Source organism: Panthera tigris, chromosome F2 (genome assembly GCF_018350195.1).
Source record: "Panthera tigris isolate Pti1 chromosome F2, P.tigris_Pti1_mat1.1, whole genome shotgun sequence".
Classification (NCBI taxonomy): domain Eukaryota; kingdom Metazoa; phylum Chordata; class Mammalia; order Carnivora; family Felidae; genus Panthera; species Panthera tigris.
The window spans coordinates 71682077-71695719 of record NC_056676.1 but is presented as its reverse complement, the minus strand read 5'-3'; the positions used below and the strand labels follow the sequence as shown (position 1 = coordinate 71695719).

At 46.5% G+C, this 13643-nt stretch overlaps 1 protein-coding gene across 2 annotated transcripts in view; it reads left to right on the top strand.

Annotated features, from left to right (window-relative positions):
- Positions 1 to 13643, top strand: part of ASAP1 (ArfGAP with SH3 domain, ankyrin repeat and PH domain 1) — a 310634-nt gene that overhangs the window by 60651 nt on the left and 236340 nt on the right. The gene's annotated exons all lie outside the window — the stretch shown is intronic.

Here is a 13643-nt window from a genome sequence, read left to right as displayed (position 1 = left end):
ACGTGTCTTGTCTAGACACGCGTAAAGGAAAGAAAACCCAGAGGGCCTTTTATTTCTGTAAATGCAGTGGTTTCCACTTGTCTTCCTTGAGGCATGGTGTCTTTTTTGTGATAGGTGTAATTTCAGTTAGCACATAAAGAACTTGAAAACAAAGGACTAGGGTGTAGTAGAGTTGGATCCCTTCTGGCAGCTGTTTTGCAAAGGTTGTTTCCAGAATGAAAATAAATTAGCAATTGTGGGGTTAGCAATTTTCTTTGGAAACTTAGCGATACATCCATGAGATGAAACGTTGGCCATTGCAGTTTTCTGGTGGTTTTTGTTATAGAACTTCAGAATTCCTGTATTGTGTTACTCTGTCATGGTCTGCAGGATAGAATTTCAATAGCACCAACTGCTTTTCCAGACCTCTTCTCTTTTTTCCTCCTTCCCCTCAGTGGTTTCATCCCTTCCCCCCCTTTTTTTCTGGTGTGAAATTCTTCCTTCTTTTGACACATTAGAGGTGTAGACCACAGAGCAGTGTTAAGTGTCAGCCTCCATCTGATAAGAAAAAAGAAGGGTTCCGGATCTCTACAACGCCCTTCTGTCTCAGACAGCTTGCGATCCTTCTTGGTGAAGCCTTGGATATGCAGCCCTGTGCCCTAGGCAACCATCAAGGTACCCAGCACCCTCCATTTTTGCTGCTCATTTACAGGCCTGTCTTTGTCTAGACAAAAACTAGACTAAAATGTACAAGATAACCATGTCTTGCTGGGTTTTTATTTATACTGGCTACTCAGTGTCTATTTAAAGAGCGTGTGTAGCTCATTGAATATTTGTTGAATGAATATATATAAGTCATTCAATGGCCTCTTTCTCCAGGTGGTGTCAACCTGAGACCAGGGATCCCCCTTAGAGTGATACATTTCTTCAGCAGCTGGAACCTCAGAGAAAGAGACTGCTGGTACAGGACTCCACCTCTTTGCTCTTGTTCCAAGCAATTTTGCTCTGGCCCCAGACTTGCATGCTTCACTCAGCCAGATAAGGTCCCTGCAGGTGTTGAGCTCATCCTTCTTGGCAAAGGCAGTGTAGTGATGTGTGTTGTTAATGTGATGTGCCCCGTGGAGCTTTGACCATTTTACCCTGAGAAATTATCACTATATTCTTCCCAGCTACATTCAGAACTCCTCTCAAGGAGGATACTAGGATATATTCTTCTCCATCTAGTTACTGTGCACAAGTACATATTAGTGCTCTATTTACATGACTGGTCTGGTTGGCATACCCTTGTTTTGGGTTATTTCCAAGCAGTTTGAGCAGGGTGCCCATAGCAACGTGTATTTTTTTGTTTCTGTTTACCTGAGTTCCTTATTACAAGTTCTCCCAGCCCATCACGGGTCATACAGACAAGTGGACCATGACACATCCAGAATGAATGGATGTGCATGTATGATACCTAAGAGCATTGGCCTACATCCAGCATTCACCTTTTTCTTATTAGCACATTAATGCTAGGACACTGACCTGATTTGGCACCTTGGGGAGACCTTGACCCTGAAGACCAGAGCTAGGACATAAGGAGAAGTCTGTAGTGGCTCTTGTTTCTGGATGATTCAAGTAGGAAGGAGACATGAGGATATTTTTGCATTAATGTAGTTCTTTCCTACTTATGGGGACCAGTTGCAGGGAGTCCCTATCCCTGTGTTCTTCCTTTTATTACTCTTTTCTTTCTCATCCTGGCTGTACTGTGTGTAATTGTCGTCATTGTTAATTGATGAGTAAATTCTAGGACCTGTGCAGACTCATAGCTTTACTGTAAGTATTAGAGCTGGACCTTAAACTCTTCTTCTTTGACCTCCAAGCTTTGTTCTCTTTCCATTGCCCAGGACTGAAAGTCAGGAGGGAGAGCAGACCCCCGTGGTGCCCTCTACCCAGGGCAGGGAGGGGCTGCCTGGGTGTGGGGAATGCTCTGACCCCTGACTCATCTCCCCGGAGCTGGTTTATTGCCTTGTGTTTAGTTGCTAGTGGCTCCTATGGGGTTGACTTTTCTGGAAGAATGTTAACTCTTTTTGTTTGTATGTTTGTTTATTTGTTTTTAAGAGCTAGTGATTTCATATTAGAAGCATTATGGACTTTCCTTGTTCTAGTACCGAATTGTGTACCTTGATTAACAGATACGCCGTGCATTTTGTGTTTGCGTTGGCTGTTAAGAAAACCCAGCATCTCTGATAACATTTTTCAAGCTTCCCACAAGGTATTTGTCAAGCCCTTTGCAGTAAGAGGGAAGCTCCCCCATCACAGTCCATTTATTGCATTATTAATTTTGGTTGAGTGCTATTTAATTATTGATGTTTTATTGAAGGCTGGTTTGGCCAACAGAAGCAAGCAGCCTGACTGGGAAGGGATCCTTTTGTCCCCGTTGCCGGGCCCAAACCATCGGCACACTGTCCTGTGCAAGCCCAGCAGCTTCATCTACTAGAAGTTCTGTCTTGGCTGAAGCCCTCCAGCTGCTTTCTTACGGTGCACTGGGAGGAGATTTTCGCCTCTAACGGGAGCTGTTGGATGCAGAAATAGTTCCTCTTCAGTGTTTTCTAGTGGCTTCATTTGGGGTTTGACATTATTCCAGCCGAGTAACATCTGGTTTGGTTGTGGAGTAAAATTTCCCTTTCTGGCACTCTAGCATCTTTTACTGGGGATGCACATAGGTGCTTTTGGTCCGATAACGGATACGGCGGTGAGGACTGTCAGGAAGTTGTCTGCCCTTGGTTGGCTTTGCCGTGCTCCACCCAGATCATGAGGCTGTTGCATGTTTCCTGAATCTTTCTGTTGCATCACGTGAAAGATGCTGACATCATCCATCCTGCCTCACTCTTTATTATTTCTCTTAAATACCTTATCAGGTGCACTGGAGACATTCGTCACATTGGCTCCTTTAGTTTGTCATGTCTTTGTACAGCTTGCTTTGCGTGTGTCTCAGACTTTAACACACACACGAATCACCTGGGGAGCTTGTTCGACGGCTTCTTCTCATTTAGCAGGTTTGGGGAAGGGCCCCGTGTTCTGCATTCCTTACAGCCCGTCAAGTGATGCTGCTGCTGCCGGTCCACAGACCACACTGTGAATAGCAAGGATGCAAACAGACGGTCCTTACGTGTGTGGCGTGATGCACAGGCACACGCAGGCCCTTGTGATTGTTTCGTGTGAGGCAAGAATCATTGCCTTGGATGGGTGGATCATTCCATTCTTTCAGCAAACATTTATCTTGGGTCATATGAGTGGGAGGCATGATTGTTTTTAGAGGGCTGCTTCTGAGGCTTCCTTTTGCAATATTTTAATCCCAGGTGTCCATGTCTGGTGGGCAGTGATTGCATGGCATTTGGAGTCGAGTAGTTTCCATTGCACGCGGCTTGTCCCCATTCTGGGCCTCCCTTCCCCTTATCTGTCTTGGAAATCTCATTTCCCGGTGGTCATACTTCATAATCATTAAAGTGCCTGGACTTTGCACTTGCTTTTAACATCCTGAAAACTTACTGCAAATCATGGGCTGAGACCAGCTGGGCAGCACCGTAAAAGAAATATTTCCCTAACAATTTTAATAACCTCTTGTTTGGGCTCATACTTGTGAGTAGTTACTCCTGGTGTGTTCACAGGGCTTTCTCATGAGCTGGGGTTCCCAGCTGACCTGTGAGGTCTCTCCCTGGCCAGAGTGCCCTAGGAGTCACCAGTGGGGTGGGACAGAGAACACATCCCTAGCTGCAGGGACTGCTGGACCCCCTTCACCCACCCAGTCGGGCCCGGAATCCACTGCTCAGCTCTTTCTGTGTCTTTTTTCGCTTGGGTGGTTGTATACTCTCCAGACACTTCTGGCTTTAGATCACAATATTTCCATATGCGCCGTACACGGATAGGACCCTTGCTGTCTTTTGCTTCGTCGGTTGTCAGTAGAAGTAGGTGTGACCAGCCGTGGTTTGAATCTGAGGCCCCTGGGTTTGGGTCTTGGCCGGGTATCTCACGATTGGTCAGTTTGCTACGCTCCCTGTGCCTCCGTTTCTTTGAGCCTTAGTTTATCCGCAAAACAGAGCTCCTACACGGACCTTGTTGTGTGATACCGAGGATGAAATGAATGAATTGTGTGAATGCCTGGTGGAGGGTCTGCTTCATGACAGGTGTCTGTTTAATGGTCCTTCTGGTGTGAAGATGGTCAGCGTCTCCACATGAAAAGGAAGGGAGCCAGTCTGAGACCACACTGTGGGGCAGATAATGCTCACATTAGGGGAGGGAGTAGGGGATATGCTCTGGTCCCCAGTTCACTCTGAGGGGAGGAGAGGATAAATTGGCCCTCCTTATGCTTCTTGTGTCAGTGGCAGAGCAGTGACAAAGAATTTTGGGAATGAGAGTGAGCACAGGAAGCTAGTGAAGGAAAAGGAGAGAGGCTTGATATTCTGAAAGGGAAGTGTGCACGTCCGATACGTACTCGGATAATCTGAAGGGAAGATTTCTTAGTGACAGAGGTACTTTGTCAGTAAGGTGATTGTTCCTAATCATGTTGCTGTTTTATATCAGTGAACGGAGAGCTGTTGGCATCTGAGAGAGATGCCCAGTTTTTCCAGAGTCTGAAGGGGGGTCTTTGTTGATGCTGTGGTATGAAAAGTACTCTGTGATGTGGTACAGGGCCGTCAAGAATGTGAAAGCAACAGGCAGTCGCTATACACATGAAGTATAATAGATCTTTCATTCATTTTGTGTTCTGTTGGCTCTGAATTGTCAAATAAAAGTTTATTTTGGTCATATGCCATAGCTAGAAGTAATTTTTAAGCCATCAGAGTGGTTTGCTTTATGGCCTGAAGTTCTGTTCAAATTTGGTGACTCACGCTCTAGTTTAAAAGTAAAACACGGACCATATATGTCGTTTCCTGAACTCTTGCTGAATCTGAGTAGAGTGCAGGCAGAGCATCAGGGAGGCTGGGGTTTGTGAATGAATGAAGAGCTGGGGCTCTGTGATAGCATTTCATCACGTGCTTGGCTTTTTCCATTACCCAAGAAGCGTGCTTGATATAGCCAGCTTTTTATTACCTGGAAATGAAGGTGTAACTCTTCACGTGTGGGCCTCAGTAGCTTTCCCTGTTCACGGGGTAACGTCCATTCTCCTTAGCAGAGGGCTCCTTGCTGCCCTCCTTTCCCGCTGCCCGAAGGAGCAGAAGCATCTGGAAAGCTTATTGCTGTTTCATACCCTTTGCCTTCTTCCAGGTGAGCACCTGTTCGTCTTTCCGGACAGAGCTCAGATGTCACCATCCAGAAGAGACCTTTCCTAACCGTTGTTCCCTCTTCCCCACCCTTGTGCACACGAGACCCCTACCTGTAGGCTCAGCTTCTCTGGGACAGCACCTTGCTCATCACACAAACGGTCCTCCAGAAATGCTGCCGAACGAATGAACACATCCAGTAGTTCATTTCAGTGCATGTAACTCTTTGTGCTTCAGGATGGGAAACGCCCTGCCATGACTTTTTTTTTTTTTTTTTTTTTAACTTTTTGTTTTTTTGTAGCCTTCCCTGTTTGGTACAGAAGTAAAGAAGAATGTGAAAACCACCTATAACTGCATCATCTAAATATGCTCAAAGTTAGCGTTTTGGTGTAGAACCCTTTGGAGAATAACCTTTTAGGTAATCCAGCCAGCTTGGAAGGGGTAAGAGTACTTAGGAAGTGAGGATGGGCAGGAGGAGAACCTAAAGTGGAGGCCTCCTGTCATTTCATTTCACTTTCAGCTTTGAGAGCCACTTGGCCAAACAGAACACAGCATGGTTTGGCCTCCAACCAAAAGTTTAGCATGAAAGATTGAACTGTTTTGTTTTGTTTTATTTAAAAAAATTTTTTTTTAACATTTATTTTATTTTTGAGAGCGAGAGAGAGAGCATGAGCCAGGGAGGGGCAGAGAGAGGGGAGACAACAGAATCCGAAGCAGGCTCCAGGCTCTGAGCTGTCCGCACAGAGCCCGACGTGGGGCTCGAACCCCCGAACAGTGAGATCATGACCCGAACTGAAGTCGGACGCTTAACCGACTGAGCCACCTGGGCACCCCAAGATCGAACAGTTTTGTACTAGAATCTTTGTGAATGTTGTTATTACTAGTTTTTTCTGTAATGTGAATACATATTTTTTTGGATATTTTATTGGATATTTATTTTTATTGGTTATTTACTTGGATATTTTATTATTTCCCCTTTTTAAAAAACATTTCTCTCTAACCGCTACAGATTTCTTAGATCTTTATATAAAACTGCTTTTTAAAGTATTTGTTATAAAAGTGAAATGAAAATTGTACCTGCCACACTGTATGTGCCTTCAAGTTAAGTTATAGATAGTCATTGGCATGCTAATAGGCTTCTCCTTCCAGATGGGGATATTAATGAAGATCACCCATTCAATTCAAAGAAGTGATAAAGAAAGTAGAAAGTCGGGGCGCCTGGTTGGCTCATTCATTTGGGCATCTGACTTCGGCTCAGGTCATGATCTCCTGGCTCATGAGTTTGAACCCTGTGTCAGGTTCTGTGCTGACAGCTTGCAGCCTGGAGCCTGCTTTTCAGATTCTGTGTCTCCTCTCTGCCCTTCCCTCGCTTGCTCTCTCTCGCTTTCTCTCAAAAATATAATAGACATTAAAAAAAAAAAGGAAGTAGAAAGTAAATTAGGGGAGGGGTGCCAGTGTGGCTCAGTCGGTTAAGCATCAGACCCTTGATACCATGGCTCAGGTCGTGATCTCATGGTTTGTGGGTTCGAGCCCCACGTCAGGCTCTGCACTGATAGCACGGAGCCTGCTTGGGATTCTCTCTCTCTCTCTCTCTCTCTCTCTCTCTCTCTCTCTCTGCTGCTCCCCACTTGCTCCCTTGCTCTCAAAAATAAACATTAAAAAAATTTGGGTGGGGTTAACTAGAGAAGTAGGCTTTTTATTCTATGCTCAGCCATTTAGAAAGAGAAACTGTTTTCCTTTTAATTAGAGAAAGAAAAGTTCTTATTGCATTCTGGAATACTTCAAATGCACTGCTCTTGATGTTGAATTCCATTTTGGCTTCGGAATTGCAAAGTTTTTTAATTGTTGGAGCAAAATTAGTTGTTCTTTGTATTATGTTTTATGTGACAGTGTACAAATAACAATAACAGAAACTAAAGTACCATTCCGCAATCACAGAAACTAGCTAAAAGTGGTTATTTAATTTGAAATGGGATTGAGTATTCAAAAAGTGCAGGTGGTATGGATGGGTTTTTTGGCAAACTTGGGTTTGCTTTCTCAGTAGGGGACGAGAGAGCTGGAGTGTCTCATTATACCCACTGCCAGTTGGGATGCGGGTGTCGACCTGCCTTGGTGCAAGTGTCAGTGTCCTCAGTGAAAGTAACAGAACGGTACAGAGCAGAAGCAGGAGGTCTCACAAGTCCAGTTGTTTCCTCAAAGTTGAACGAAATATTCCTGATTTCCATTCTGAAATTTTTACTCCATGACCCAAAATGCAATGAATGGAGAAGCCTCAAAGAGAGGCTTTTCCACTTGGATTTGAAATCTTAGCTAGCAGTATCTTGTGTTCTCTGTGTGAACCCTATGATTTAATGTATCCTGTCACACTATCTGGAATTGGTGTTTCTGAGAAAGCAAACCCAGACCTCAGTCTTCTCCCTTTCTGGCTTTGTAGATTCTGATCCCTGCCTGCACTCGATGTGCATAACGTGTGTGTGTGCACACGCGCCTAGATACGTCGCGTATTGGATCGTGGGTGTGTGTGTGTTTGTAAAAAGCTTTGCTTGGAAGAAAAAATAAAATGCTTTGCTTGTACTTCGTATCGTTAATAACAGTGATTAGCTACACAATCTTGAGGGTTTGGTACCTCTTGACTAGATACCAGTCACTGTGCTGAACTATTTACCTAATACCTTCCTTGTAATACCTTTACAAATGAAGAAACAGGCTCAGAAATTAAGTAACTGCTCTCCCCAAAAAAGGCAGGAAGTAAGGTTGGATCTCCTGTCTGCCTCAGTGTAAGTTGTTGTCGAGGAGGTTCCTGGCAGGTTGAGTACGGGAATCACTGGGTGGCTTTGAATGCTGTGTGAGTGTGTTTTGCTTACCATCCGGGCTCGTTTTCCTCAGCTGGTACCCAGGGGGTGAAGTCAGCTGACCAAGTTGACATAGTAAGGAGTGCTCAGAGCCACTGTCCTTTCCTCTCCACAGGCTGCCTCCCTCGAGTCCTTGCCCTGGGTTTGCCAGTTCGTCATGGCTCAGAGGGGTGGGTCTGAGAGCAAGATGACATTGCGGTGTCAGCTGACCTAGGATGTGTGGTCCAGGTGGGGATAGGGACCTTCCTTGCCCTCTCCCTGAAAATAGCCACAGCCGTCTTCTGCCTTAACTAAAACATCCCTCCCCTCCTCCTTAACCCTGGAACCCCCCACACTGACAGTTTGGTTAGCTGCCATCGCATGTGTGCCCACTAGGTTCTGGGCCCTTTATATCTTGTCTGTCCTTTACATTTTACATCCGTCTGCTGGGAAGTCATGTCTCCCTCATCTTGCAGCTAGGGAAAGTGAGTATTGGCGAGACTTGTCTGGCCGAGGTCACAGCTAAAAAAAGTGGCAGAGGCGACTTTTGAACCCTGATCTTTCTGCTGCCAAAGCTCGTTTTGGGCTGCTGCAGGGGAAACACGTGAAGTCCAAGTGGAAGTAGGTCTGTCTGCACCTTCAGGAGCACCCCCCTCTCACCCCCATAGCTTGTACAAAATTGGATTCAACATATTATTCTTCATGGTTTCGTGTATACTCTTCAATCTGGGGTACTTTTTGGGCTCAGAATGGATGTACGTAAAGGCAGGCAGAATTCCCAGAAGGTGACAAAAAATAAACCATGGATTTATTTGATGGAGCCCTGTACTCTTCCCTCTCTCCCTTACAGACATATATACACCGTTACCGTGGGAATGGAAACAGTGATCCATCATAAAGCCTACCCACAGGACAGATTCTTTTTGGCAATATAAATCGTAAACGCTTAGGAAGGCCTCACATCACACTAAGTTCGTTTTATTTGATTCTGACATCATTTGAGCACCTCCTGTGTGCCTAGTCTGTGGTAGATGCTGGGGAGAAGGTGACAGAATGAATTGGACGTGGTGTTTGCTCTGGTGGTGTTCACAGGTGAATGAGGACTGGGGCAGGGTGCAGAGTGAACTGTAACACGGCCCAGACCGTGGTCAGTGCTGTGGTGATGGGATTGCTCCGGGAGGACACAGCTAGTTCCACCTGGAGGGATGTTGGAAGGTTCTCTCTGACCTACACCATGAAGGAGAGATGAATAGAACATTCCAGATGGAAGATACCTTTGAGCAAAGGCCCGAGGTGGGCAAGTACAGGGTGATATGAAACTTCCATTATTAGATGGGTGGTAGGGGTCAGCATCCCCTTGGCAGTGGTACTGGCTTTATTTCATGCCTGTTCAGTTTGATTTGATGAAGCAATCAATCTCTGTTTCTGTCTCTCTGTCTCTGTCTCTCTTTCTCTTTCTCTTTTAAATGCCTTTTATGTTTTATGTTCTGTTGGGATGTGTGTGGGAGAGATTCATTTCCAGCTGGGTCCAGCTGCAATGAAAATGTCCTATTTGACAAATTGTGGAATTAGATTACAGCCATCTCTCCCTGAAAGCTAGGGCACTCGCTGTAACATCAAACATCCCTCCCTCTGGGGGCAGGACAGGAGAAAAGTGGTGATTTAGGGCTGCTGGGTGTGTTGACTTGGAAATTATTTGAAAAAATAGGGCTGTGCTGCTCCGGTTGATTAATAAGTAAGACTCGTCACTAAGCCGTGGGGATTTCCTCCAAGGAGAACTTAGGATGACACTATCTCCAACCACCCCATGGAGAAGTATAGCATTATCATCGATGGCCAGAAGGAATTACTGGAAGAATCAACACATCTGTGTGACTTTATTTTGTCCCTGTTTCTTCTCTTTTTCCTTAAAACGGGAAGGACTCTTAACTTTTTACAGTTGGAAAGCACCTGGAGTTTTTTAGTTAGCTACACGTTCCGTGTGATCCAGTAACGTATTTGCTCGGAAGATTGGAGTCAGCGTGTCAGTGTCACCGTGGAACTAGAATGAGTTGCGTGGCCATCCACCCAGCCACTTTCTGCGTTTGTAAGATGACACATTTAGACCTGCCGACTTCAGGGGGCCTCTTACCTGGTAGCCCCTTGGAAGTGGAGTGACTCTGTCCAGGTCCTGGGTCCTTGCTCTGCCCTTGGTGGTGTAGTAGCCATGCAAGTTTGCACAGTCTGAAGCGCAGGGAGCCGGGGGACGGAGACCAGCATGTAGCAGAGCGGGACATCATTTTTTTCTAGAAGTGGTGCAGGGAGCTGCTGTCCCCCGGAGAAGAATCGGGGACGGTGGGAGTCGACGATGCCAGCCTCCGGATAGTTGGGGAGCTCACACGCCCCATGTAGAGAGTTCATTGTGAGGAAGGGGCACCCACCTCTGGGTCTCAATTGGAATGAGGTGCCTCAGCAGCAGAGGCCCCCCGGGGACAATTTAAGCAGATACCGTATTCCAACTGTGCGAAGTCTGGTCAAGGAAAGTATTGGCCTAAATTTCCAGCTAGCCTAGAGGCCTTGCCTCTTCCAGCTGTAAGACTTTCTTCTGAGCCATGACTAATTAATTTGGTTTTTACAGCGTTTTGCCTCACTGCTCATCTCCCTCTTGGAAATAGTTTGGTGCGGTGTTGTGTGTTCAAGGTGTTGCTTGTGCCCTGGGCCTACCGCGGAAGGCACGTGCTCAGAACTTCTTACTTTTATTTGGAAAAATGACATATATTTCTTTTTCCTCACATGGCCTGAAAATTAACGCAGGTTTGTTGCAACCAAGGTGACGAAGGTTAGGTCACCTGTGCTTTCACGACTTTGGAAACCATCGGCCACCATGTTCTGTGGCACTGTGGTTGAGAGCACAGGTTCTGGTCTGACGGTCCTGGTTTTGAATGTCTGCTGGACCCTACATACCACGTGTGTGAACTCAGGCGCGGTCTGTTCTGTTTCCCTGTGGCCCGGTCCGTTCCCTCTTTGTAGTAGTATTAGTCTCTGAGGACCGTTTTGACAGTAGATGAGCAACGCATGTGCGGTTCTTAACTTACCACAGCGGCTGGCACACAGTTTAAGTGCTCAGTGAATGGTCACCAGTCGCAGCAGTGGTAGTAGAAACAGAAGCAGTAAACCGAGAAGAAAGAGAGAGAGAGAGGGAAGGAGGGAGGGAGGGTTGTGCAGTGGAATCCTACTAAATAATATGTCTTAAAACTTGCCATTTCCCCATAACATTATATTGAGCATTTCTCTACGTCATTGGTCTCCCAAACCGTCGTTTTTTATGACGGCTTTATTGACATATTCATACACCACACTTCATCCATTTAAAGTATACAGAGCAATGGTTTTTAGAATACTGACAGAGTTGTATAATTTCAGAACATTTTATCACCCCCAAGAAGCCCTATACCCATGAGCATCACTCCCCATTTTCTTCCAACCCTGCCCCCCTTCCCCCCCTCCGCCAGCCCTCAACTAGCCTACTTTTTGTCTCTGGATTTGCTTTTTCTGGACATTTCCAAACTCCTTTTACTGGCTGCATAGTATTGTATTATGTGGATGTACCTTAATGTAACAACCATTCCATTGCTGTTGGACGTTATTTATTTATTTATTTATCTTTTGAAGATTTTATTTTGAAGTAATCTCAACACCCAACGTGAGGCTCAAACTCAAAACCCCAAGATCAAGAGTCTCACGCTCCACCAACTGAGCCAGCCAGGCACCCCCATTGCTATTGGACTTCTACGTTACTTCCTTTGTTACAGGGAATGTTCATGCTGGGCCCCTTTCACCAGGTCAGTAGAGTCGCCTGGGAGTCATATACTTACAGTTAGGTAGCATGGACGCTTCAGCTGTACTTAGGGCCACAGCCTGTGCTGTGAGATGCTCCTGGAGCCACTGAGGGAGACCAAGCCCAAGCCTCACTACCACACCTCTCTGAGGTCACGCCATGGCTGTTCAGGGGACAGCAGCAGCAGTCCGTGACAGAGGAGAGAGGGAACATGTGATGAGCCATAGGTATCCATCCATTTGTTTCCCATCAGAATCGTGGTATCATGACACGGGGGGGCTAAGGTGGGGCGGTAGGTGCAGCGGTCTGCTGTGCCTGCCACTAGCAGGCTCAAGTTCAGGTGACTTGGGAGAGGAAGTGATCTTGAAGAAACAGGCCGCCGTTTCAACAATCAGTGGGATTGTTTTCACGTTCCAGGGCTAGGGAACATGCTGTGGAGAGATGCACCGAGTTCATGCTTTGCTTTTAAATGTCGGGATTCTCATAGAACCTGTTTCTGTGCATTTGCCGAGTGCCTATCCTAACTTGTTCGGGTTTACAACACTTACATCCAGTTGTTAGTTGTCGTGTTTTCTCTACCCTTTGCTGGCCTCCGAATGTTAATTCAGTTTGATTAGCGGTGAGTAGGCTGTTCGACCATCTTTTAGGGTAGATGGAAATGAAAGCTCTTGCAGCAAGAGCTCAGCAGTGTTGCACCAATCGACTACCTTTCACATACATTAGCGTGTGTTCATGGTTTGTATGGAAACCCTGTATTTTATTTGGGGTGGAAAGTTACTCGAGGCTCTTCTGCTGCTCTGCACTTAAACAGGGGATCCTAGTGCAATGTTGACTGTTTCATAAAATGAAAGAATGAAGTAGGATTCTCAGGCTTTGCAAGCAGGCACAAGGGTAGTATCTGGTAATTCTGACAATTGGCCTTGAAAGCAAACTCGGTTGCAGACCGTGTCATGCGTTAACTAGCATGTTGGGGCTCTCCTCTCTCCTCAGCCCCCGGTAGAGCAGAGGACGTGCTCTGGTAGGTTGGCGGTGAGGCTCTGCACCAGTCACAGGCCACCACCTCCACCTCCGCAAGCCTTCTGTGATGCACCACCTAGAAATAGAGGTGGAGTCCAGAAGACCCAGGTTCCTGTCCCAGCTCTGCCGTGCAGATTATCTTAACTGTGTCCATGTTGTCAGTTGTGAGTTGAGGATAACAGTAGCGCCTCCCTGAAAGGAGTGCTGGGAAGATGGAGTGAGAAGATCCCGTGTCAGGTGTACAACATGGCACGGCTTCCGGCATATATGGTGCTCGGGAACTGGCGATGTGGCCCCCGTCGCCGACAGTAGGGTTTGGAGTCACTTCCGTCTCGCTGAGCCTCAGCTTCGTCATGTACGGTACGAGTGCCGTCCGTAAGGGGTCGTGACGTAAAAACTACACAGTTACGGAACACGAAGCAGAATGAAGGGTCATAACCGCCGATGACACCGAGTGCCCCATACAAGTGGGGAGCGACGCTCATTCTTTTCCGGCAGTGTCTCGCCCACTCTCTGCAAAACTGCCGTAGAGATAGATATTTTGCACTGACTAGGTGAGACGGTGCTGGAAAAGAATGAGCGTCGCTCCCCATTCGTATGGGGCACTCGGTGTCATCGGCGGTTATGACCCTTCATTCTGCTTCGTGTTCTGTGACTGAGTAGCTCCTTAAGTGTGGCCGCTTGGAGACACTGAGCTTTCATCTTTGCCCAGGACGCCTTGTTCCCCGCGGTAGCCCATCAACAAAGGGTCATGCAGAC